The 12181-nt window shown below is 42.4% G+C and overlaps 1 protein-coding gene across 1 annotated transcript in view; it reads right to left on the reverse strand.

The window, feature by feature from the left end:
• The window catches only part of LOC139697481 (trithorax group protein osa-like), a 477855-nt gene that overhangs the window by 304396 nt on the left and 161278 nt on the right, over nt 1-12181 (reverse strand). The gene's annotated exons all lie outside the window — the stretch shown is intronic.

The raw sequence follows: 12181 nt of genomic DNA on the forward strand, positions 1-12181 counted from the left end.
GTTCCAAAGCCCACCACTTCGTCCCCCCTCCCCAAGGAAACCCCTTCCATCACTCACCCTCACGTGCCCGCCCTCCACCGAAATCTCTTTGAGGGAGTAGAAGGCGACGTCCGGGGGTCCGAAGGAATCGAGGAGACGGGAAAAGAGATGTCCGCCTAGCGGGATGGGCACTTTGGGTTTCCAATATGCGAAGGCACGGGGCCGAGGAACCTTTCCCCGCTCGCCAGGATGTCCGAGTACGTTTGAGGGGACCATCAGGGCAGCGTCATTCTTTTCGAAGCGCGGAAAATACCACTTGTGATTTTTGAACACGTGAATTATACAGTCCACCGAAATAACTGTCCCTATTTAAAGTTATTAGTAACATCACAATCAGCTCAAAGAAAATCTAAAGAAACACCGCCTGGAGAAAATTGCCGATGGATACAGAAAAATGAGTTCACCGTGTAAATGCATTTTCCAGCAAAAATAAATACCGACGCATAAAGCCTCAAATAATTGATAAATTTATATTAATAAAGCCAATCAATTCAGAAAAGGTTCCATCAAAGTAAGAAAAAAGTTAAAAAATACTTCGTTCTCAAATGATTACCAAATTTTTCATGAGCCATATGATGAAAATGAGAGAGAAAGAGTTCAAAGGGATAACACCAATCAACAAACTCCGCGAGAAGAGGAAATTTTCCATACTCGGTGGTCAAACCAGATACTCTTTTAAGACGCTTGAAACTTTGGCGTGGCCACAAAAATTAAGTTGTAAACTCTCTAGAGCTCTCCGGGAATATTTGATGCATAACCTGACCCACCAGAGATTTAAGCTGCCGACTCTTGCGACTTGTGGGGGAGGAGGGATGAGGAACGAACGGGGTGCGGAAGTTGGTGGAGGAGGGGCGGAGGTGAAATGAGGAGGGAAGGATGGTTTTGAGTGCCGCGTCATAAAACTTCGCATAAGCTCGCGAGATACACTCCAGAGCATCTGAAAGGGGGCGGGATAAGAGTATATCGTGAATATAAAACTAAGTCCGGGTTTTATACGGCAAGATGTATACAAGCGCTTCCTAACCGGCACGGCGCGTAAAAGCGCGGGATCCGGAGGCGTGTGTATCTCTCGGGCAGATGGTGAAGATCAAGAAAGGCATTCAAAATGTCACGAAAAGCGGTTGGAATTGATACGAGGTGAATCAAAACACGGAAAAGATGAGTCGGAAAAATTTTGATCCTTCCTAAAACCTTGGAGGGAAAATATTTCTGTCGTCTATCAGTGCAGCAACAACAAACCTACTTGCCATATGTCGCGATGACATCAAATGAGCAACCAGCGATTCCCTTTGTCTGCCTCCATGAAGGTTTCCCTAGGTCTTATTGATGTAATCCACATATTTCTGAAGAGGAAAATATTAAGATCATCCTCTTTTTTGTTAACAGCCTCTTTTTTATATGATTCGTGACAAAGCTTTCTGAAAACTAAATGGAAACAAATACCAAAAAAACAGCAAACATTTATTCGGTGACTTAAATTGTCACCACCATCATCAACGTTGATTTTCAATCTTTATCATTGATCGTTAACACTGTAATGCCGTATTTATTCAAGATCTCTTCATTCTCAGAAGAAATAGAATTTGGTAGTATGAGAATCTACAGACGGTGTAAGCAATCGTGGAATGTTTATACTTTGTAGGATTGAAAAGTGATGGACGATATATGTTCGCATGTTGGAATAAAGGGCATGAATATATTATTTTGATAAGGATTGCTTAAGTGTTCGCCAGACAGAAGTCCATGGGGAAATCGAGAAAATAAAATACCAAACATAAAAGTTAGCAAAAGTAGACAGAAAACGACACAACTTCGGATGTAAGTTAGGATATTACATGAAATTTCCATCCAGTACGAGATCGTAAGTTCAGGACAGGTCAAGACCGATTTTCAACTGTTAGAACAAAATATTTTCCACTTCAAATGAATATCTTCCTTGTATCCTGTTTCAACAAGTTCCAATTAATGTAAGAACACACAAGACGATTGATGTCGATAGCATAACCATAAACCCTGATTCGGCCATTTGCCGAGGACAGGACGGATAGAGGAATAAATAAAATCTTAGTGCTCAACGCTCGTCACTTTCCATGACCTCTCTCCTTGACCCTCATTTAAAGAAGCAAACCCTCCAGATAAAATGGCCAGAATACTGGGAAATGAACCATCGAGATTACGATATGGATGTAAAGGACCACATACGACGCTCTCATGAATTTTCGTGAGCTGGGATGCTGAGTTCACGTAGCGCAAGATGGGGGGGGAGGGAGAAAAGAAATAAAGAGGCCACGATGGAGGACGGGATGGGATAGAAGAGAGGGAGGGGTCCACCGGAGTATTTTGGGCGCGAGGGAGGGCAAGCCGTGCGCTCTTCTTACCGCCAAAGAGTTCTCATTTCAAAGAACTTTATGAGCATCTTTAAAAAAAGGAAATAACACGAAGCCACGGAAGACAGCAGCGCACTTGTTTTAAGATGGTTTTTGGATCATTTACCCCCACTACCTCTCCACTTTCCGACCCTATCCTCTACATACCCCCTCCCCACACACTGTTTTCCTTCCTCCCCATAGCCCCTCCAGAAACCCATCCTCGCTCCCGAACGTCAGGCCTCTCTCCCGCCTGGACCTCAATCCTGCGCGGCCGGGATTTTCATCCACGCCCCGCCCGAGGATTTTACTGAGAAAACTGGGAGATATTTTCCTTCGGCCTCCCGAGCACCTGTGCTTCATCCCCTCCCACATCTAACCCCAGGAATTTCTGCCCCGAGATTGGTGCGAACGGCGTGAGCACTTCTTCGTGGACGGTTTTAGCGTAAGGATTTTATATGTCTACTCGGAGGGCGCGAAAGGACGATTTTTGCGTTAATCGGTCACATTAAAAATAACAGCATCGCGGTAAATCATTTACTCCAGCGCTCTCCCGCGTCCTCGCATGAGGTAAGCAAATGAAGAAAGCTCATTCGAATACGCTGTTGCCTGCAAGAGCTTCTTCCTCTACGATTAAAGATTGTTAGTAGTCAGAGTAGGAACGATTTTTTGTGCATTATAAGCCCATACGCTACAGTATTTGTAAATGTATTGAACAATGAGGATTGACGAATGGGGCAGGCCTACAGTTAGCTGACTTGACGAGATGAGAGTAACTTTTCTCGGGAGGATCACATATACAGAAATTCAATCTAAATGGGGTCTGGTAGGAAAAGATTCGTTCCTTAATCAATGAATCACTTCCACTAACAATTTACAGCAAATTTCGGAATAAAGTTGCCATCTTTTAGTAAGTTGGAGTAAAAATAGACATAATAAAATAGTATACTCTTTATATACTTTAGTAGCTCTAAAAACTGATAATGAATTTTACTGGTGGCTATAACAGAAAAAGATTGAAAGACCAGATTAAGGGAAAGCAAGAGCAGATATATCAGTAATCGGTGCTCTTTCAGATAGAGACAAGAGTCTTCCAGCTCAGTGCATTTAGAATCAAAATCTATCACTTTGCTTCTGGTTTGCAGCTGGTTTTTACGGAGATAATACTATAAACTATGCTAAAAACGTTCATGTATTTTGTAAATAATTGCCTGAGATTTATCATCTCAATACAATTTTTAGAATTCCGTTTCAATTGGTCGGAAAAAGAGTCTAACATCTGTAATAAGGTAATCAAAAGTATAAACATTAGTGGCTCTGTTGGTTATCAAACAATAGATTACTTTCACAACTGTTAGTGATAATTAGGAACGGGGTGATTTAAAAACATGACAATATATTAAAAATAATTTTGCATGTCTTCTAGGCAATATCTAATTTACGAAAGCTGTTAGTAGACTAGAAGCCATGGTGATGTGAATTGACATTCGAATGAGATGAATGTGAAAGTAATGGACACGAGTAAAGTAATTATTCTTTGTCCCTGGAAATTAAAATATCTTAAGAAGAGGACGAAGGAAAGGAAACATAGTAGTAGTTTTGAGGGGAGGCGACCGACAGCTAAGGTCATTTGCGCCATAGGGGAAGGACAGGAAAGGATGAAGGGTGGAGAGAAACCCGGCGTCGGCATTAGCCTACTCTTTACGAAAGGCGCCAAGGGGTCCGCGGCTTAACGTCCCATCCGACGGACGGCGGAAAGGAAACATAAGGAAGGTAAGGGAAGATAGGGAATAAAGGGAATATGGAAGGGAGTTTATAGAAGAAGGAATTAATGAAAACTGTGATGAAGTTTACTCATAAAAGGAGAGGAAATAGATAGCACAAGATGTGTAAAAGACGTCATATGCCGAAGAAGAATACACAGGAAACCGTAAACCTAAACTTTTACAACAGAAGTCAATACAATGAGGAAAAAGACATCGCAAAGGATTTCAAGAGCACAAAATAAGGGCGATTTTTAATGATAATTTACCTTTAAAACACCTAAAAAAAGGCTTTCGTTTAAAAGGAATGAAAGGGAAACACATTTCTACATGCAATAACCTGGTTGTGGCATGATATTCTCTGAAGTTAAATATTCCGGGCCAAAGTCTTTGGTCTCTTTTACACTACCAGAAGATTATACAACACAAGGGCTAATGTTAGTGGTTAAAGTTCTAAAGGAATGCCTCTCGTCAGAAAAAGGTAAAAATATTCTCACTGAATAGTTACACTTAATATGAAAATGACAGGCAAAGGAATTATATATACATTATACATATATATATATATATATATATATATATATATATATATATACTCATTTATATAGAAACAGATATAAGGAAAAGGGATAGGAACGCATAAAGGACGAACACAGGAGAGGTGGGGAAGGCGGAATCAAGCAGATAACGAGATTACAGCTCCCTAACGCCATCTCTTGGCCAAAGAATCGGGGCACTTGCTCGTATAAAAGCATCGCAGATCTCAGAGTAAATTACGTGTCCTGGATAGCTCAAGTGGTTAAGAGTCTCCGCCCGGCAAGTGGAAAGATTCGGAGTTCTAATCCCGGTCTAGGAAATATTTTGTGGGTTCCTATCCCTTTTCCTTATATCTGTTTCTATATAAATGAGTATTTGTTCGCCGTTTGGCGGGATTTCGTGTTTGAATGTGTGTGTGTATATATATATATATATATATATATATATATATATATATATATATATATATATATATATATCTTGTAATCTTGTACGAAAGTCTCACGGATATGAATAATAATTCAAACGAAAGGACGAGATGGCGTTAGCCAACATAAACATGGAATTACACATAAAAAAGGACACACCGATTCCAAAATGTTCGGTAGCAAGACAACATTCCTCTGCGGACAGAAGGAACTTACAATCCTCAAGACGCTTCTCAAAATCCATTCTTATGTCTAATAAAACTTCAATTTGTGCTAAAATATTAATATTACCCCACCCCAAGGAATCGTTCAAACGGTATGCTGATTCATACTAATTTCCTGGAAAAAATCAAAGTAGCGGCTGAGTCAACTGCTAACTAACCTAATTCAGACAATAAATAATTTCACTGCCAGCACAAAAAACGTATTGTAAACCCCCTACACTTTTACTTATTCCTTAGGTAAAGCGATTCAACTTTTGAATCATTGATGGTCTCGTAATAAAACTTTCAGTGGAATCACACAAGTTACTATTTTTCATTTTCAACTTTTGAATCCATAGGAAACTTGGTAAATCGAATGCGAATTAATTACAAATTCACCGGTGATGTACCATTTGCTACCATCTAAATCCACTCCAAGGGGCTCGCATTTCAGAAAAATATACAATTTCGGATTCAAACACCATGTAAAAAACATTAGCAGCTACAGTAATTTTGAAAAAAATTGGCCCCTGAGCAGTAAGAGAGGCGCTCGAAGGGATAAATGGACCCTAAGGAGATATATTTATACGCGCGGTGAAGCAGTGGAGGGCCATGAACGATAGCAACGGGAGGAATTAGGGTGGGAGGAATAGTGAAACTCAAAGAGAGGGGTAATGGGGATTAAATGAATGTGATGCGGCTGAGTTGCCGAGAGTTCAGAACAGAGAGAAGAACAGCCAGCCGCGATCCCAAATCAACCCTAACGTCCTAAATCCGTCCGAATTAGAAAGCTCGCCGGGAGTGGAGTGAGAGTTCTGCGGCAGGGCTAGAGAAGAGGGTGGGGATAGCAAGAGGGAGTGGGATGGCAATATTAATAATCACCGGGTGCGAGGCGACGGCTTTTGCGGAGTGGGGAAGTCGAACGGATCTCGCACTGCGGGGAGTCGCCAGGGAGTGTGGAGGGGGGTAGCAAGGGACGCCGAGGAAAGAGGGGGGTCGGGAAGAGTGATGGATCGGAGAGAGGTCTCGATTATGCGCCAGATATCACAGGGGGCGATTAATGACCGACCGATTACTAACAGAGAAACATTATTGTTTGTCATGCTCTGCTTCTCGTAAGGAAAAAAACAGATAAATACACCCTAGTGCACGCTCGAAATATTTTGAAATGCTGCGAGATGATTCATGCGCCAATCTCAGCTTGCGCCTCCAACTCTGAATTCAAAGTGTCATATCATTCGTTAATCACTTAAGAATCGCTTGGCAATGCAATGGCATAAATGATTTTTAAGGTGAGTGTGTATATTTGACAGGCGACTGTGAAATAAAATATGCAAAATTAGATTAATTTACCCTAATTCCATTAGATATTTTGCAACACCCGTACAAGAAATGTCCCAGGTTTATACATTATTATTAATGATGAACTTATAATCATCAGGGATTAAATTACTCTAGAAGAGCTAACTATTTAAGAAATACTTAGAATTGGCGATGGAGGATTTAAAACTTAAGAATGGCTGATTATCTTCACGAATCCACATGGAAAATTTTCAAACACAATTTCATATCAATAAAACAAGCACTCAGTAAAAATAAGTTAACTGTTGATTCACATACCGCTAAACAGCCTTAAATAAATATGCTTATCATGTCTGGGGGCATTTTTATATCGTTCAAGGTTCATCATGATCCGAAATAACATTAAAAAGCGTACTACGTTAAGTGTGCTAAGTCGCACGGTCGAACCGAACAAAAGGGCAATCGGCGGGCAAATATTTTCACAGCTTGAAAACCTTAAACACGTCTGCATAATACATCTGTAAAAATCGTTTATGGTCTTTTAAGGTCCTTGCAAATAATCTAGCGATCAGCGATTTAAACGTGCTATAATTCTTGTACGGCGTCTTCGATGTCCAAGCGGTGTTACCAAATCACCAGTCATTCACAACCACGCAAAAGGTAGGCATGTCGAATCGAAAGCGGCCAATTAATCTCAATAATAGCGATCCGATGAAGAGATTACAGCAAATCATCCCTTATACCACACATACCCCCTTACACGCTTCTCCTTCTCTCACTCATTCGCAAATCCCGACCACTTGATAGGTTAAGTGGCCACAAGCCAACCAGCTAATAGCGACAAAGAGATATCTCAATCCCGGATTCCGAAATGCTTCCCGGCCCTCTATCTGATCCTCCTCGGATTGCCTCGCACTAAATGGCCTCGTCGCTGTCGGGGTCCACATCAGCCGAAGCGATGCTGGTAGGTTTGTATGAACATACGTGCTTGCACTGAGGCGGAGATGGAGCATTAATATGATACCCTGGCACATGAAGGGGAGCGGATGAGGGGTCCCGATACTCTCGCTCCGACATTCCCGATGTCCAGAAAGCGTGGAGAGCGGTGTGAAGATGAGCAGGCAGTGGAAGGGTGCGGGAGAAGGGAGTCCAGCGATAATAAATGAACGACTATCATCTTTCCCGTGGAGGACGACTCACTTCCCCGGCCTCGTTCGCTCCACCCCTCCCACCTTCCTTCCTCTCCTTCCCTCCCTTCGAAAAACCCCACCTTCAGCCCCGCACGTCGCCCCTCTTTTGACTTCAAATGAATTGCCATCGCGCGCAGCGGGGACTCCGCCAGAGTACACACACTTGAGTGAGCGCCTGCTTATGAAAGTGCCGGGACGGAAGAAAAGGTCGTGGCTTTCGGTCGACGCCAAGAGGCAGAGGTCGACTGAAATTGTTTCGTGCAGTTCTTTTGGTAAATGCCATCTATTATGCTTTTTAATCTCGAGAGGGGGAATGGCGCGCTGAAAAGCGGACACAATCACCATCTCATGCGGGGGTCGAAGGTGTTGCTTTTCTCGGAGATAAGAAAATGAAGCGAGTCCAAGAATTCACTCACCCTTATGGAGAAGGTGTGAATGACTTACACCCTACAATTTTTCGTAAGTGTTGGGGACGGAACTACTTTGCGATTGGCTCTTATATACCTTTTATTCGGTAACGGGAATCATATCAGGACTCGCGTTCCACTACGACGTGAACCTTACTGTATGCGTGCAGATGAATTCTCGATAACTCAGTTTCATTCGCGAAGGGAATCCATCTGAACCGCAAAAAAAGCTAGGAAGGGTTAAATATGAAGTTCCAAAAACGGATCACGGACCAATTACAAAGAGAGCTAAACGGTTCCATCGAAACTCTTTAATTAAAGCAAGATCTGATATAAGACGAAGAAATAAGGCAATCTTTAGAGTAGTACAACTTATCACAGCTACAACTCCTTAATGCATGCATTTATGTTAAACATCAAAAGTGAGTAAAATGCCCTCACTCGGAAACCTATTCATTAGTTTTTCCGAATGTGAGTTTAACGAGCTAAAAACGTGGATTGAAAAAAAGAGTCAAGAGACGACGATTAATATATATCCCCAAATATTTCGGCCTCTCCCAGCACTCTCACGTGTCCGAACGGAAAATTGAAAAAAAAATCGAGAGTCGCCTTGAGACATGACGGAGGAGTAGAGTGAGAGAAGAGGAGGTGGGAGTTAGAGAAGGAGAGTACAAATAACGATGGAACAGAAAGTATTCCCGGACGAGACAGAAACACGGCCAACAATCCATAATAGTCCACCGGGAAAAAATAAGTCCGCGGCCATGTTTAATACCATTATATATTTCTTTCGACAGAGGGAGGCGAGGGACGCTGTGGTGAGTGAGGTGGCGAAGAGTAAATCTAGGAGGTGGGAAAAGGGGAGGAAAAGGGTGGGAAGAGGGTAAGGGCTGGCGAGAGAAACAGACGGAGTCACAGCCTGTCGCCTGCAGTTGCCAATGAATGAATGCTCACGTAGCAACATCACCCGAAGTGCACGCACATTGAACGAAGTTTCGAGAACGAAAAACCTCTCCAAATCGAAAGGACCAAAAAGAATGGGTGCCTCTCTCTGAAAACAACCTGCTCTCCTGAGTGCTGTTCACGAGAAGGAATACGCACGCAGCGATATAAATAATAACCTTCAAACTTCGTTTCAAACTTAATGGGAGGGTATTTCCAAAAGGCTCTCCCTCTTCCTACAGAAGTATCGAGAATCGGACGAGGAAAGAGAGGGTGGAATAAATAAGAGAATATCGAGAAATTACAGATGGAAATAGGAAAACGGGTATCAGAAATGACATTCAAACATACAGGTAGTTGCAACTATGATTTCGCTGTAAGTTGTGAAAATGAAATCAAAATGAACTGGCTAAAAACAATGGCACCAATATTAATTGACTGGATTTCACTAAAAATACGTAATTTAATTCCTTCTCCTGAATTTGCTTTACGACAACTAGAGAGTAATTTCTCAGAACAGATCTACAATCAAATTTAATTTTAAAATGTTCATTGATTACTACATTTCTACTATTAGAAATCGAAAAAATATACGGCTTAATTGTTAAATTATAAGTCATATAAAAACACCACTTGGAATCAATTATAATTATGAGAATAAGACACATAAAAAAATATGGACCATATCGAAATCACAACGATGTAACTCTTATAGCTGCACAACCTCAGTAATGTCTTCTCCGAAGATGGGGTCACGTGAGTGAGCACAAATGACAGCAAAGACCTTAAAACAGAGCACCGACATTAATCACGGAGTCACAAAATTAGACGCGAGAAACGAGCATCGCATGCATTATTTCCCTCGCGAACTTTGTCAGCGGGTGCTAATGACTGCAATCGAAATAAACCGCGTCAAAAAAAAAGAGGAAAAACACCATGGGTGAACGAGGGGGACGAGGGAGAGAGAGAAAGAGATAAAAAAGAATGAAGTCTGGGAGACGGAGAATGAAAATCGAAGCGGCCTTCTCTCTCCACGTCACCCGGCAACACACACACGCACGCATACACACCGCACTCTCCCCACCTCCAGGAACGGCTTCATCAGTCTTCTCTTCCTTAAAAGAGGGAGGAGAGGGATATGAGTAGAGAGGAGGAAAGATGGAGTGGGAAGAGCAGAGAAAAGAGACCACACCACACCCTCCAACCCCCCCCTCCGTCAAAGGGGCATCCATCCTGTCTCTCCCCCCCCTCGCCCTCCACCCTATACACCCCCACTCCTCCCATCCGCACACGGCATCCTGGACTCGAGCGCCCCCCCGCCGATCCCCCTTCCGGTCATCCTTCGGCCAGCCCAGCAGGTCCGTGGATTTTTCCCACCATTTGGACGTGGCGGGAGGGAGTACCGGCCGGGCGGGGGGGCACGAAGGAAGGAGGGAGGGGGGGTCATTTGTAATGCCGACGCGGCGTAGGCGTAGGAGAATGAGGGAGTGAAACGTGTGTTTGTCCGAGGGGAAGTGGCAGATGGAAAAATTAGCCAATATTGAGGGGAGGAGGGAGGGTATCCGTAGGGAGGAGATGGTTGGGGGCGGTAAGCGAAGGAAATGGGTGCGGAGTGTGAGAACTTGTGTGCGGTACAACGGGGCGAGATGTCCGAGCAAAAGCGGAGGCAAACGCGAAATAAGTGATGGAAAGGTTAGAAAGGAGAATCATAAGAAATACGGAACGAATAATGATTTAAAAGACGAAAACATTTTTGTAGAAAACATTTCCTAAGGAACGATACTTGAAGAACTATTTACAGAATTATGAAGTATGAATGTCATACAATGAATATGAGTATCTGATCATTTACTTCCATATTTTATGAACCAAATACGCATGACATTCTGAGATCGATTCAATGTCTTCGAATACCGCCTAATGGTTGGTCAATCATTATACCGAAATAATGCATAATAAGAGCAAAAATTAAATAGTTAAAAGAATGGCCATAAAGGTGAGCTAAAGAGTGGCCACATGACATAAGCGAAGAGACAAGAACGAGAAAGATAATAAGGTAACGATTATCGCTTTACATCCTAAATTAGTGAGTGCTCTCGCGGAAAAACAGGAGAAGAATGAAGTAGAATCCAGATTGGAAAGAAAGCCAAAGAAACGATCAAAATAAAAGGAATATAAGAAGAGTACGGAATGACGGAAACAAATTGGAATAGTAAACTGAGTGGCTCTTAGGTTCCTAAGATTGTTCCAAGGTGGCATATGTATGTTCTCCCAATCCACAACCGCCAAAGTTTCCTATAACTGAGATACGAAAATTAATAGATTTGGAAAAGCGAAATCCAATTCAATTAATAAGTAACCCTCCTAACGGTTAACTGCAGAAACCCCATGATTCTCCTTCCACATTTTGTAGTAGATAATTTCGAGTAACTCAACTGAACTTGCTAACACTTCTTCAAATATATATTTAATTATATAAATGTATATGCTAAATTATTACGAAATGGAGATGATGGATGCAAGTTTTCCATCTTTATATTACTTTTCTATATAAAGGAGAAATCATATTTCTTTGGTGGCATTTCGTGTATCGTATCGTGTACGAAGGAAGAAAACAATAGCGTGAGCTCCAGGTGATTTGTATGTTTAGGACATACTCGCTATTAAGTATGTATTATTACATGAGCTCAAAGAGGAATAAGGGAGAGAAAAGATGGCGGGATCAAATCGGTCAAAGGCAGAGTTAGAACTAACTATGGGAGAAAATGGATGAGTGAGAAAGCGGGGTGAGAGAGGGGTTATAGTATACTGGCCAGTTCTCCAATTTGACATAAGTAAGGCTCGTACTCCTCCGCACTCATTCCAAGGGACGGATTTTGGGGGTGCGTGGGCAAGGCCCACGACATAAATTGAAAACGGGCGATTAGGCCGCAGACGTCTCAATCAACTCGGCTCAGGGGAGCGAAGGGGATGGGTGGTGGGGAGAGGGGCTTGCGGGTTTTGG

Source organism: Hetaerina americana, unplaced genomic scaffold, assembly GCF_022747635.1.
Source record: "Hetaerina americana unplaced genomic scaffold, ioHetAmer1.1.p SCAF_1, whole genome shotgun sequence".
Taxonomy (NCBI): Eukaryota; Metazoa; Arthropoda; class Insecta; order Odonata; family Calopterygidae; genus Hetaerina; species Hetaerina americana.